We start from the raw sequence: 14,461 nt of genomic DNA on the forward strand, positions 1-14,461 counted from the left end.
TAAACCCAGGCAAGAAGGAAACAATGTCTTCAATAACCTCTCAATGGGTGTGTGATAAGAGTTATGACCCCCAGCAGCATTTGGGCTGATATGATCAGCGGAGTCCAGTCTGAAGGGTGAAGCTACAGAGCCTTAGAGAAGTGCTGTTGTAAATCTATATATAAAAAAATACATGTTTTTGAAAGCATTCACTCAGCAGAGTAATGACAGTGCCTTAGAAGTTAAAGAAAAATAATGTCAATGTTCTTTTGGGAGATATATATCATTTGCCAGTGCGTTTGAACCTAAAAAACAATACCTTGTAATGGGGATGCTTGTAGGTACAGTACCAGTCAAAAGTTTGGACACACCTACTCATTCAAGGGTTTTTCTTCATTTTTACTATTTTCTACATTGTAGAATAATAGTGAAGACATCAAAACTATGAAATAACATATATGGAATCATGTAGTAACCAAAAAAGTGTTAAACAAATCAAAATATATTTTAGATTTGAGATTCTTCAAAGTAGCCACCCGTTGCCTTGATTACAGCTTTGCACACTCTTGGTATTCTCTCAACCAGCTTCATGAGGTAATCAACTGGAATGCATTTAAATTAACATGTGTTCCTTATTAAAAGTTAATTTGTGGAATTTATGTCCTTCTTAATGCGTTTGAGCCAATCAGTTGTGTTGTGACAAGGTAGGGGTGGTATACAAAAGATAGCCCTATTTGGTAAAAGACCAAGTCCATATTATGGCAAGAACTGCTCAAATAAGCAAAGAGAAACGACAGTCCATCATTACTTTAAGACATGAAGGTCAGTCAAAGCGGAACATTTCAAGAACTTTGAAGTTTCTTCAAGCGCAGTCGCAAAAACCATCAAGCGCTATGGCTCTCATGAGAACCGCAACAGGAAAGGAAGACCCAGAGTTACCTCAGCTGCAGAGGATAAATTCATTAGAGTTACCAGCCTCAGAAATTGCAGCCCAAATAAATGCTTCACAGAGTTCAAGTAACAGACACATCTCAACATGAACTGTTCAGAGGAGACAGTGTGAATCAGGCCTTCATGGTCAAATTTCTGTAAAGAAAACACTACTAAAGGACACCAATAAGAAGAAGAGACTTGCTTTGGCCAAGAAACACGAGCAATGGACATTAGACTGATGGAAATCTGTCCTTTGGTCTGATGAGTCCAAATTTAAGATTTTTGGTTCCAACCGCCGTCTCTTTGTGAGATGCAGAGTAGGTGAACGGATGATTTCCGCATGTGTGGTTTCCACCGTGAAACATGGAGGAGGAGGTGTGATGGTGTGGGGTGCTTTGATGGTGACACTGTCTGTGATTTGTTCAGAATTGAAGGCACACTTAACCAGCATGGCTACCACAGCATTCTGTAGCGATACGCCATCCCATCTGGTTTGCGCTTAGTGGGACTGTCTTTTGTTTTTCAACAGGACAATGACCCAACACCCAACCTAGACATCCAAATTACACTGTACCTTAGTCCAGCCATGGCAAGGTAAGAATCACTCAATAGAACGTGGCTAATTGTTGCCTTAGATATAGCTTACACGTGATGATAAGTGTTTTTACTGTCTTTCCTCAGCTATAAGGTGTAAAGAGGAATTTATTAATGTAGCTTATCTGATGAAGTCACCACGTGTCAGGAGTGAAGCCATAATTAGTTCTTTCTTTCACTGAACACCGATGAAAAAATACTTTACCCTTGACAATAAAAGAGTGTGGGTGAGAAATAAGTGATTATTTGTAAGGTTGATTTGTAACAAACTTTTTATGATAGTGTTATAACATCCTGATAGCATTTTATAACACGTATTTACATGGAAATGTTATGTTAATCTCTTTCAACTACTGTGTGTTTGAGATTCCTGGCAGGCGAGACTTAGGGGAGGGGGTGTGAGTGTCTGAGCAGTTGACTAATCTTTCTCCTGTTTGCCTTCAGGGCCCTTGTAAACAGAATACAACTTTGCTTTTAGGTAGACCTTCCTACAATGTGACACATACAAAAAGACACTGAAAGGAGCTAAGAGACAGTAGAGAGATTTGGGCTTGAGGTATGGCTGAACACTAGCACTGTCTGCCGTTGCATTGGAGTCACGTAGGATAGGACAGGAACTTGGAACTTCACTAGTTTTACCTCAGCTTGGAAGATAAACATCTGCAGTGTCTGCAGAATGAGGCACCAGTGACAGACCTGAGCCTGTCTTCTCAGAGTACAGTACACAGGGGCGGGGGCACCAGGCCAGCCATGAGCAGCCACGCCATTCTTACAGAGTCAGAGTTCTCTGAGGAGGAGCAAGAGGGGAGTCTGCTGGGTTTGGAGGAGGAAGAGGAGGACAGTGGCAGAGAGGACAGTGAGGCTGTTTCAAAGTCTTCTCCAGAGAGCGAGGGGGGCACGGCTGGCAGCTGCCAGGATGAGAAGAGACCCAGTCGCCCCATCCGCTCCAAGTCCCGTCCTGCCGTGTGGCCGCCAATGTTCGTGACCATAAATGCATCCTGGACTACAACCAGTCATTCAATGCGCTGCACATTGTGCTCAAACGGCTGTCCAAGATCGCCACTCTGAGGCGTGCCATCAATCGCATCTCTTCGTTGACCGTCTTCATGCTCTCCCACCCCAGCCCTAGCACCCTGCCAGGAGGACAGAATGCCACACAGAATGCCTCAGAGCGCAGCCCTCGGCTGGGATTGGAGAGGCCATGCTGGACCTGGGGAAGGACAGGGAGAGAGACAGGGGCTTCCAGACCCCGGTGGAGACCTACTGTCTGCAGTGTAAGCCTCAACACCACCAGCAGTCCCTGCTGGATCACGGTGCCCACAAGTCTCCCATCACTCTGCTTCCAGAGCTCCAGCTCTATACAGACACCTCAGGGGGGACACACCCCAGCCCATCGTGCTTGCCCTCCCCATCCTATGCCCACTTCTCCCCCACTGAGACCCAGCTCTACACACCCTCGCACCCTCACGAGGAGTTAAGCAGCCCCCCGTACTTCAGCAGCAATGAGTGGAGATGGGGGTCAGGGTACCCATTTGGAATGAGGGCAACCTGTCACCCGTACCACACTGACAGCTTCTCAGACTCCTATCCTGCCGTGCCCTTCAAGTGGCAGCCGGGTTACCTGCAAGGATCAGCTGGCTACAAACAGTTCCTTACAATGTACTGACTCTGAGTGAACCCAAGACATGAAAAGTATTGTTGAAATGAAATGTTACAGCAGAGGTTTGTAGACTACAGTACACGTTTTACATCCAATAGTCTCTAAAAGTGAAAGGAATGTGTTTAACATTTCAACATGTGTTTGTAATTCAGAATATAATGTAATAAATATATCTACTGAATGAGCTGTATGAGTTTAGTCTTAAAACAGAGCATGAGGGACTAAACACAGAAAACATCTATATGTATGTTTACCTGAGAAAGATGACTGTTTTCTCAATGAGAGAATCGTAGCGCTTCCTTCCCCGGCAGCACAAATCTCAGAAAGCAACTTATTATTATAGAAGTGTCAGAATTGTGCCAATGCAATTTGTATTTTTGTAAGAAATGAAAGATAATTATGTAATATTAAAGAGAATAAATCATGTTCTGAACATTATGAATCCCCCATACTTCTTTGAAAATGAATAGAGGCATTGCAATCAATATTTCTAACATAAGATGGTTGTTTTCCATGATTACTTATACAGTTGGGCCTTATTGATAATTATTTGCATGGTGGATTTCTTACCCCTGCATCTCTCCTTTGAATTGAGTAGGTTACAATACACCTCCTTGGCTCTTCTCTGAGACATTGAATGTCACACTCTGTCTCTCATTCTATAATTAGCATTGCCAACCGCATTCCTTTTCGGTCAAGGACTGTCATTCAACTTGGAATGATATGAATGAAGTAATTATGGATGTAGACATCCTTGCAATGTAATTTACCATGAACTAAGCTGTTTTGAGCAAATCAAATGACCCCATTTCTGATTCTCACCAGAAAAGTGTGTGTGCGTGCGTGCGTGCGTGCATGCGTGTGTGTGCCTGTGTGTGTAGGGGGATAGAGTGATAGAGGGAGGTGTTTATGTTACAGCTATACAGGTCCTTTACATCCCTGATTCAGGAAGGCCTGTGCCGTAAAGTCTCTGACCTCTAAGTGTTTGTGAGTGGATGAGCAATTGGCAGCATGCCTTCTCTTGTCACAAAGCAAGGAAACTCACTCGTGAATGAATGCCTGAGGTGTGCAAACAGAGGAAACGGGCTGCAGGAGAGAAGTGATCAGGGGCAGGTATACAGTAGGTTGTGGTCAGGATCATAGTGTAACAGTGTAGGTTCCGTCCCTCTCTTCGCCCCAACCTGGGCTCGAACCAGGGACCCTTGCACACATCAACAACTGACACCCACGAAGCATCGTTACCCATCGCGCCACAAAAGCCGCGGCCCTTGCAACGCAAGGGGAAACCCTACTTCAAGTCTCAGAGCGAGTGACGTCACTGATTGAAATGCTATTAGCGCGCACCACCGCTAACTAACTAGCCATTTCACATCGGTTACAATAGCAAACTGATTCCAGTAAAAGCAAGACAAATCAGGAAGGAAATAAAGTAGGAGGAGGAACAGAGGCGAAGGGCTTTAGTTTACTAGGACCAAGGGCCGTACTCCCTTCCTAGTTCCCTCCTCTCCCCCCTTCTCACCCTCCCGTTTCCTAGGGACGTGAAACACTGTCTATTCCAGACAGACAGGCAGACCTAAACTGTGAACTTGTGTGCCTTTTATATATGAGCTGTAATTTAGTATGTCTCCATAACATGACTTGACAAGCATGGACACTTACATCATCTCTAGTACAAAAACCTTATCAACTATTTAGTTTTTACTGTTAGTGCCTCCCAGAGGGCAGTCACATCATTCATACCTACTACTGTACAGTACATATAAGTCTCAATCCTGAAAATGTTGTGTAGTGTTATAGATACAGATATGGAGGATGAGGTTTCACTGTTACTATTACGGTGGTGATTATGAGTAATCTGATCGGTTGGTTTACTTTTACAGTTCTACATTGGTGTTGCCCTTTCCTCGGCCACCCACCTAGGCTTCACTCATATCAACAACACGAGTTTCGGAAGGGTGACCCTGCAAAACTACTGTTGCCCAAGCAACCCCCATACCTGTAAGGCTATGAACACAGATACCTACGGATATTTTGCAACAAACCTGTTTGCAGCGAACATGTTGCCAGAGTAACAATTTGAATGAACATTCCAAAATGTTACAGTGAAACAGCAAACATCTACTTTTTGTAAGGAATACTGTGGCTTTTTAGCAACAGTATTAAAACTGAAAACGACTTAGCTATTCCAACTAAATATAGTATAAAGTCTACATGGCCACTTTATTATTTTTAGCGGCAGCTTAGACCAGAAACAGACACTTACGTTAGTCGCTCACTATCTTCTCAAACAGTCGTGGCTAACACAAAACAAATGGAATATGTTAGCTAACGTTACCCAACGTTTCTCAACTTTTCCCTTGTTGAACGCACCTCAGGTAAGAAACCAGACACAACAGTGCCACAGGGAAAAAACAGGCCTTGTGTTGAATGGGGGAGGGGGGGTATTTCATTTCAGATTTAAAAGTGAAATATTGACAAACCAAAATACCTACATTTGAAGTACTCCTTCATATGGAGTCATTTTGGTCAAATGTGAATGTTGCTTAATGTGAATTCCAGGCTGAGAGACACAATGTCCATGGTACTTCCCATCTCTTCTGTTATGCAGTCAGAGTGAGAGCCTTCAGAGGGGAGGGAACGCCCTTTTTAACAGTAGAGTGGTGTGTAGAGTGACTGTGTCTGTCCTTCCTGCAGCATGCTCAAAGTCACCGCTGTCATTTGCCTCTCTGCAGTGACAGATCAGCAGTTGTGCTGGCTGGCTACCTGTCACTGTCACCCCAGCCCTGATTAATGCTGTGGAGTGTGGCAGTTACACTTGGGAAAAGGAGTGCAGAAAAAACGCCTGTCCTAGACGATTGTCTCATTCTCTCCTCTCCGCTGCACGCTCTCCACTGGCTCGCTAGTCCAGTCCTGACATGTGGGAGACGGGAAGCGATTTTCACGATGCCTTCCAGCTCCTACCTGCCTGCCTGCCACCCACTCCCTTTCTCCCATTCTGAATCCTTCACCTGTGATAAAATTACAGCATAAAGTTGAGGCCGCCCAACGAACCCATCGGCCTGTGGCCCTCAGATACAACCATAATGCCATGCCCCCTCTCAGAGCCTCGCCTCACACAGCATTAGTAGTGCTGTCAGCTCATACTGAACCTAATATAAATATACATATCCTGGTATTGTGAATAACAATGCCCTGGAGCCTGATCTTCCTGCACCTTCGTGGCTCTGGGCACCTGTGTCTGGAGCCTGATCTTCCTGCACCTTCGTGGCTCTAGGTACCTGTGTCTGGAGCCTGATCTTCCTGCACCTTCGTGGCTCTGGGCACCTGTGTCTGGAGCCTGATCTTCCTGCACCTTCGTGGCTCTAGGTACCTGTGTCTGGAGCCTGATCTTCCTGCACCTTCGTGGCTCTAGGTACCTGTGTCTGGAGCCTGATCTTCCTGCACCTTCGTGGCTCTGGGTACCTGTGTCTGGAGCCTGATCTTCCTGCACCTTCGTGGCTCTGGGTACCTGTGTCTGGAGCCTGATCTTCCTGCACCTTCGTGGCTCTGGGTACCTGTGTCTGGAGCCTGATCTTCCTGCACCTTCGTGGCTCTGGGTACCTGTGTCTGGAGCCTGATCTTCCTGCACCTTCGTGGCTCTGGGTACCTGTGTCTGGAGCCTGATCTTCCTGCACCTTCGTGGCTCTGGGTACCTGTGTCTGGAGCCTGATCTTCCTGCATCTTCGTGGCTCTGGGTACCTGTGTCTGGAGCCTGATCTTCCTGCACCTTTGTGGCTCTAGGTACCTGTGTCTGGAGCCTGATCTTCCTGCATCTTCGTGGCTCTGGGTACCTGTGTCTGGAGCCTGATCTTCCTGCACCTTCGTGGCTCTGGGTACCTGTGTCTGGAGCCTGATCTTCCTGCACCTTTGTGGCTCTGGGTACCTGTGTCTGCGGCCACTGAGCCTACGCCTACCCCTTCCCCTACGACGTCGGCAACCTTCCGTCCCTGCTCTGGATCGAGCAGGTTTCTCCATTTGTCGGAGGCCTGCACCACGTTGTGAAGCGTGGGAGTGGGTGGATGTCCTCGTCCTTCTTGCCAGCCATGATTTTGGGCAGCTTCGTGGTAAGAAATATAACTGTTCCTGGTGCAAAAATAATTTCCTATCCCGGAGCTCGAGTAAAAAACATTACTAAGCTGCTCCCGAATGTACTATGGACATCGATTCTATCGTAGTCCATGTGGGTTTTAATGACATCATGAAGGGCAGTTCTGAACAGCTGAAACTGGATTTCAAAGAGCTGATTGACTCTCTGCTAGACACGAATAAAATACCCATCATATCTGGCCCTGCGCCCTCTCTGAATCGTGGCATGGAACGCTTTAGCAGGATTCTTTCTCTTCACAACTGGTTATGTGATTATTGCAGCTCAATGGGTGTAACTTTACTTGACAATTTCGATACGTTTTGGAAACAAAACACGTTAACATATGTAGCTTAAAAAACAAGGTTCATGAAATGAATAACTTGCTAGTAACAGATGACATTCATATTCTGACTCTCTGAAACTCACTTAGACAATACCTTTGATGATACAGTGGTAGCAATACAATGTTATAACATTTACAGAAAAGACAGAAATGCCAGTGGTGGAGGTGTTGCTGTTTATATTCAGAACCACATTCCTGTAAAGATTAGAGAGGATCTCATGTTAAATACTGTTGAAGTAATATGGCTACAGGTTCATCTGCCTCACCTAAAGCCCATTCTTGTGGGAAGCTGCTATAGACCACCAAGTGCTAACAGTCAGTTTCTGGATAACATGTGTGAAATGCTTGATAATGCTTGATAATGTATGTGATATCAACAGAGAGGTATATTTTATGGGTGATTTAAATAGTGACTGGCTATTATCAAGTTGCCCACTCAGGAAAAAGCTTCAAACTGTAACCAGTTCCTGCAACCTGGTTCAGGTTATCAGTCAACCTACCAGGGTAGTTACAAACAGCACAGGAATGAAATCATCAACATGTATTGATCACATCTTTACTAATGCTGCAGAAATGTGCTTCAAAGCACTATCCAGATCCATCAGATGTTGTGATCACAATATAGTAGCCATATCTAGGAAAACCAAAGTTCCAAAGGCTGGACCTAATATAGTGTATAAGAGGTCATACAATAAGTTTTGTAGTGATTCATATGTTGTTGATGTAAAGAATATTTGTTGGTTTGTGATGTGTAATAAGGAGCAAACAGACGTTACACTTGACACATTTATGAAATTGCTTATCCCAGTTACTAATAAGCACGCACCCATTAAGAAAATGACTGTAAAAACTGTTAAATCCCAGTGGATTGATGAAGAATTGAAAAATTGTGTGGTTGAGAGGGATGAGGCAAATGGAATGGTAAATAAATCTGGCTGCACAACCGATTGGCAAACGTACTGCAAATTGAGAAATCATGTGACTAAAATGAATAAAAAGAAGAAATACACTATGAAACAAAGATAAATTACATAAAGAATAAAATACACTATGAAACAAAGATAAATGACATAAATAATAATAGTTAAAAAAAAGCTTTGGATCACCTTCAATGAAATGTTGGGAAAAAAGGCAAACTCATTCATTGAATCAGATGGCTCATTCACTACAAAACCCACTGATATTGCCAACAACTTTAATTATTTTTTCATTGGCAAGATTAGCAAGTTTAGGCATGAGATGCCAGCAACAAATGCTGACAATAAACATCGAAGTATATCTGACCAAATTATGAATGACAGATAGCAGGTAGCTTAGTGGTTAGAGTGTTGGGCCAGTAACTGAAAGGTTGCTGGATCGAATCCCTGAGCTGACAAGGTAAATATCTGTTGTTGTGCCGAAAACGTGGCTGTTGATAATGGAAGCCCTCCGCACCTCTCTGATTCAGAGGGGTTGGGTTAAATGCTGAAGGCATTCAGTTGTACAACTGACTATGTATCCCCCCCTTTCTCATATTACATCATCCATGCAGCAACATACAATACATTTTAGGACTCACCTTGTTGTACTGTGCTCACTTGAAGAGGAAGGTGGTGACTTTTTCTGGTGTTATTGGAGACTTTTGGAGACTCTGACGTGAAGGCACTTATCGTTCTTACTCTTCTCAACAAGCAGCGGGTGCTGCCGTGGGCCCCACCCCGTCTCAAAGCACTCACAGGTGGCCCAGTCCTCGCGCAGCAGTCCCTTCCAGCTGCAGTCAGAGCAGGAGATGCTCACCCCTCCGCGTCCAGACTGCATATGAATCGCGCATGCGGGAAGCCGCCGCTGGCTGATCCCGCCCTGGCTTACATTAAACTTTGTTTTTTACCTGAATTATGGCCAGACTAGTTACCATAATTTTCTCACATTGCCATTGACAGTTTTTTCTATTGTCTCTTTTTGGTCCATTTAGATTGTTAATGTAGATTGTATACAAAAAAATGTAAAAAATGTTATGGTTAAAAATGTTCATGTTTTACTGTGTCTTCTTGTAGGCTCCTAAGTGGTAAAAAAAACAATGTTAAAAACCAAACCAAATTAAGAAAACTAAACTTCAAAAATAAAAAATAATAAAATAAAAAACTAAGTAACTCCGCCAGAGTGTCTCTTTTGGGTCACTTCTGCCGGTCCCAAGCCCGGATAAAGGAGGACGGTTGGAATTGTGACATAAAAAATAATCGACAGAGGAAAGTTCATTTGTAGTTCTAAACATATTTAAGGTGTTTTTTACTCACTTTTTGTCTCTCCCACGACGTTATTCCTCTCTCCTACAGCGTCCATCACAATTACATGCACATGGCCAATTATGCAAATTAGGTGATGACATCATTTAGCAACTTTTAGGACAGACAATAGCTACTTTCCTTACTGAGGAGTTGGCAACACTGGAATAGCAGGCTAATGATTGCTTTGCAATACTTGCAGTTAGCCACACTGATTCCTTCCAAACCACTCCTTGTTGAATTTGTGACTTCCAACTTGTTGTGTAATGTTTATGTCCAATGGCCGTTGAGCACCGATACGTTTTATCTATAATTTCTCTTCATTATTTCTCTTCATGTGACAAGGATTAAAAAGGATTTGCCAGTAGATTGTTGACTTGATTAATGAGGATGACTGCTGGCTAAGATTTTGAAAGTATGATGTTGACATGATCAGTCCAATCAAAGCTTACTGTAGATATAATGTGATTTGACGTAATTTTATTTGTAGCACCTCTATTTCAGTCTATTTCAGTCTTTTAGTTGTACTCAATCTCTGACACTAGCACCTCTATTTCAGTCTCGGAAAATGTTTATTTTTCTACGTTTTTTTTGGGTTGCGCCGTTGTAGGGTATTTCATGATACGGCGTTGTATGTTCTCCACAGGCTTTAAAGGGATGATTTTGATCATATATGGTTAATTATGGACATTTCAAATGCAAATAGCCAAGGTCGTGCACGAGCACTGATTTTGAGAACAATTGGTATTTATCAACAATTATCTCCTATCGCTGTACGTATGACGCTCATAGGATTGATAAATCACACTTTTCCTATGCTTACGAACATTCTAAATTCAGTTGGTAAGTAGTATTTTTGAATAGTTTCTACACAATATTGATTTCTGGAGTGGATCGAACAAGCAGAACAATTCCCATGGCAGTGTCCAACTCAGCAAAGAGAACCCTGTGTCTTTACAGTAATGTTGGAAACAGCTAGGGTAAGGTGGTCATTTATTTTACTCATGACAATCCACAAGATATATACACATTTCAAGTTTTTTTTCTCTTTATCCATATGTAGCATCTACCTTTCATGACAGGGAAGAAAGCAACCCTGTTCTTGTGATAACTCCTGGACCTTTTCCATTATAGTCTCTCAGGGTCCCCCCCCCACAGCCTTCTCTCTCTCTCTCTCTCTCTCTCTCTCTCTCTCTCTCTCTCTGCCATGTCTCCCTGCCGTGTACCCCTGCTTCAGTGCGCAAGTGAAGTGAGAGTGTCAGTTGTCAGCGAGTGCGGCGCTCTGAGCCAGTCACCCAGCTCTTAGTCCTGCCCTGCTGCCCTGAGACCATGTCAGTGGAGGAGGTGACAGCTCAGGCTTCTCCCTAACCAAGCACAACCCTCACATCCCAACGGAGTCCCACAGCTCTCCTTCCTCTCTCTGTCTCTATGAGTCAGCCGATCTATGAAAGGGCTCCTTCTGAATATCTCTATAATGATAAATCTCCGTATAATCTATAATCAAAGCAATTGTGGGGTTGAAAGAGGGATGAGTATTTGAACTAAGCTCTGAGTGATTTCAGGGAGCTGAATGATGTCTTCATTATCTTAGCATATCTTCATCAAAATAAATGTTACAGAATCAGATTCGTTATAGTTTCTTGATCCAGAGGCTCAAATCCATTATGTCACAGTAGAAATAGAAATTAGCCTGCATCACCAGTGTCCATACTAATAACTTCATTAATGCTGGATCAACAACATGGACACATCTATCAGACTAAGCCAGCTCCACTAAAAGCAGCATTCATCTCCCCACTACTGAGAGGTACCTGTAATAGCAATTTATAGCAATGTCATTTCATCTCATTACAACTCATGTGTTTACCAGCAAATAATGTAAAACTAAGTAAAAAGCACCACAGAATAAATCGCATCTCTGGCCCGCATGCCAGAGTTTACACATGATAGTCATCAAGCAACAACAAAAACATCATTTGCAACACACCCATCCCTTTTACATTTTAGACCATGCTAAACAAAACATGACACTCAGAGTGCAGGCCAGGCAGGCAGTGATGAAACGGAGTCTGAGAAGGAGAAGAGTCTAAATGGGAAAAGTAGAGCATGGACTGAGGCTGCATTTTTCAAGCATCCAATCCCTCAGCTCCGTCCAAGTGACTGCTCTATGGTCAAGTGAGTGTGGAAAGCAGACTTTAAAGTTCACTTCCCCCTTCGCCCTTGGCACCAACAGACAGACATATCGCTCTTGGCTCATTGTATGATAAAAGGCCAACTCCAGCAGCACTGTTTCAGTTCATCCCTGCAGGTAACTAGAGGGCAAAAACCCTCCCTCCCTTTCATTCCTGACGTGTGAATGTACTCCGACTGAATGCAAACAAAGAAAGAGGAAAGGGCAGAGAGAAATAGCTGATGGATGCTAACAAACATGGAGGAGGAGTGAGGAGGATGGGGGGAGCAGACCAACTCCTGACATTTCATATAGTAAAGGAGGTCAATGTTGAACTGAGTTAGCCCTGGATTCATTCATTACTAATATGCATTGCTTCATTCAGTTTAGCCCCTGGGGATAAGCTGATTTGTATGTCCGGACCAGATGACAAACACATTATCTTGGACATTACTGCACGGCAAACTGATGAACATATCTGTCACTGGCAGGCAGTCCATGTACAGACTAGAGTCAGATGCATTGTCCCACATTTGCTTATAGAGGGTAATATAAAGCCAAGGAAAGGACACAGGGATGTCATGCTATAAGCCTTTGTGTCTTATATCCGTGTTATATATGCAGCCTGCATTCATGGATGGTAACCTGTAGTGTATAGTGTAGTGTATTAATCCAGACCCAGGGTGAGGTATAGTCTACTTTACAGAGGACTCCTAACATTAATCCTCTTTATCCCCTGGGCCCAGTTTTTCTAAATGTATCTATCTGAATTTCACCCATCGGATAGGATTGAATGCATAGAAATAGAATGAATAGAACGGATGAATCATTGAATTGAATGGGGACTCCCATTCTATTTCTATGCATTTAATCCTATCCGATAGGCGAAATCCAGTTAGATAACTTTAGAAAAACTGGGAACAGATCTCTTCCTCTTGATTTAATTAGAACCCTTAGAGTTCTGGAGAGTTCATACCAGCCTGGGGTACATCAGGAGCTATGCTAATTCTTTGTCCCTGCGACAGTTACAGGATTTCTCATCTGCATCAAGGGCAAAGCAGAGGCATCCATTAGCATCTGTTTAATTGGTATTAATTAGGTTTTATATGACTGCATACCTCTGTCAAGGCTGTGGTCGGCGCCAGGCAGAGTCAGCTGTAATTACAGTACTTGTAGTTTGCATGGTGTTGTGCACATTGACACAAGGCACTCTGGGTAATAAATTAGCTTTTTTTGTCGATACAAGCAGAATGACTGTACAGGAGTGAAATGTAAGTGTAAATACGAGAGCTTCTCCAAAGGCTCAAGATAGCATAAAGGTCATATGAAGCTCATATACCCATGGGAGAGGTGTGTGGGAGTTTGCACTGCAGTGAGGATCTGTGACGGATGAGATGTTTTACAGTAATACTTGACCTGCTGTTCTATACAGAGACCCTTTCCGTGTGTCTGTTTCTAATTAGGAAAAGTAATCAGTGTGTTCATTACGAGCCAACCACTCAGGGATGAACTATTTCAATCTAGCAGGGGAGGCAGGGAGCAATGGCCAGAGCTGTCACCAGTGCAGTGTGATGCTCTATCTGATCGGTTCTATAACTATCCATTTCTAATTGCACTAAGACCTGTTCCTTCTCCAGCCACTATATTCTCCATCTACAGTAAAACCAAGCCTATCGACTAGCACCAAGTCCACTGGAGAATTCAGTTAAACAATCATCTGGTGTGTGTGTGTGTGTGTGTGTGTGTGTGTGTGTGTGTGTGTGTGTGTGTGTGTGTGTGTGTGTGTGTGTGTGTGTGTGTGTGTGTGTGTGTGTGAGTGAAAAATAACTATATTTTTTTCTCCTCCGTATTTCACTCTGTTTTTCAGGTAAACAAGCGAAGCCAGCAGAAAGTCTTCCCTCTCCTATGTTCCAACCATCCTCATTAACAGGTCAGTCAGGCTGCGTTTACACAGACAGCCCAATTCTGATATGTTTCCCACTAATTGGTCTTTTGACCAATCACATCCAATCTTTTCACATCAGATATTTTTCAGAACTGATCTGATTGGCCAAAATACCAATTAGTGAAAAAAAAAGATCAGAATTGTCCTGAACACAGCCTAATAGACTAGCACTACAAACTGCCAATGTAGCATCCACAGCTGCACCCCTTTCCATCATCCCTTCCACTCTGTTTGTCATTTCAGGCTAGCGCTGATCTCATTGATCCATCGAGGTCATAACACCGATGCAGCTGTTGGAGTCTGCTATTTCAAATTCAAGCCACACATATTCCCCCGCCATCGGACGCTTCCAGTCTACAGCAAAAAAAAGATCAGAAGCCAACCTCTATTTTCACCGATATTTCACAGACATTAATAGGTGTCTGTTAAACCAGGGGCACCTGTCTAGAA

The 14,461-nt window shown here is 43.5% G+C and overlaps 1 pseudogene; it reads left to right on the top strand.

The window, feature by feature from the left end:
• The first annotated feature begins 63 nt into the window (after positions 1–63).
• On the top strand, positions 64–3,172 carry LOC123729187 (class A basic helix-loop-helix protein 9-like; annotated as a pseudogene).
• The last annotated feature ends 11,289 nt before the right edge of the window (positions 3,173–14,461 follow it).

This window comes from Salmo salar, chromosome ssa20 (genome assembly GCF_905237065.1).
Source record: "Salmo salar chromosome ssa20, Ssal_v3.1, whole genome shotgun sequence".
In the NCBI taxonomy this organism is placed as follows: Eukaryota; Metazoa; Chordata; class Actinopteri; order Salmoniformes; family Salmonidae; genus Salmo; species Salmo salar.